The sequence below is a fragment of the Octopus bimaculoides genome, chromosome 2 (assembly GCF_001194135.2).
Source record: "Octopus bimaculoides isolate UCB-OBI-ISO-001 chromosome 2, ASM119413v2, whole genome shotgun sequence".
Taxonomy (NCBI): domain Eukaryota; kingdom Metazoa; phylum Mollusca; class Cephalopoda; order Octopoda; family Octopodidae; genus Octopus; species Octopus bimaculoides.
The window spans coordinates 57,083,133-57,084,109 of NC_068982.1; the positions used below are offsets into that span (position 1 = coordinate 57,083,133).

A 977-nucleotide genomic window follows, 5' to 3' on the forward strand; every position below is an offset into this window, starting at 1 on the left:
AGCACCGCCTTTAGTCGAGCAAATCGAGCCTAGTACTTATTCTTTGTAAGCCTAGTACTTATTCTATCGGTCTCTTTTGCCGAACCGTTAAGTTACGGGGACGTAAACACACCAGCATCGGATGTCAAGCGATGTTAGGGGGACAAACACAGACACACAAACACACACACATATATATATATACATATACATATATACGACGGTCTTCTTTCAGTTTCCGTCTACCAAATCCACTCACAAGGCTTTGGTCGGCCCAAGGCTATAGTAGAAGACACTTGCCCAAAGTGCTACGCAGTGGGACTGAACCCGGAACCATGTGGTTGGTAAGCAAGCTACTTACCACAGAGCCACTCCTGCGCCTATAAAGTAATTATGGAACGCTTCACGAATTTGCGTGTCATCCTTGCGCAGGAGCCATGCTAATCTTCTCTGTATCGTTCCAATTTTAGTATGTGTACTGCCGAAGCAAGTACTCGATCAAATAAGCCTAACAACAGATATAGGAATCAGGTTCAACCCAATTTTCGGTTCGCATGTTTCAATCAAGATCGCTGGAAATTTTTTGCCGCGTTGGACAAATGTTTTCCTAAATCTAATCGATATAATGCTATTTTTAATCGGCGGCTTATGCACCGGGTAAACAATAGTAAAATGCGACCAAGTTTCAATAATCCACCTACTGAATCTAGTGAACATACGCATCTAAATAGCAACAAAGATGTAAACCACAATGAAAAGCTAATTTCAACACACGAATTCACATCAACAATCTTGCAAACTAGATGCAAAACGAAGACGTACATATATATATGATTCCGTGTTCAGTCCCACTTCATGGCACCCTGAGCAAATATCTTCTACTGTAGCACCGGGCCGACCACAGACTTGTGAGTGGATTTGGCAGACGGAAACTAGACGACCGTCGTACACACACACACACACACACACACACACACACACACACACACACACACACA

The 977-nt window shown here is 43.1% G+C and overlaps 1 non-coding gene across 1 annotated transcript; it reads right to left on the minus strand.

Moving 5' to 3' along the window:
- Positions 1 to 366: 366 nt before the first annotated feature.
- On the minus strand, positions 367 to 473 carry LOC128247150 (U6 spliceosomal RNA). The gene has a single exon (XR_008263563.1). It is a non-coding gene; the product is annotated as a U6 spliceosomal RNA (small nuclear RNA).
- Between the last annotated feature and the right edge of the window lie 504 nt (positions 474 to 977).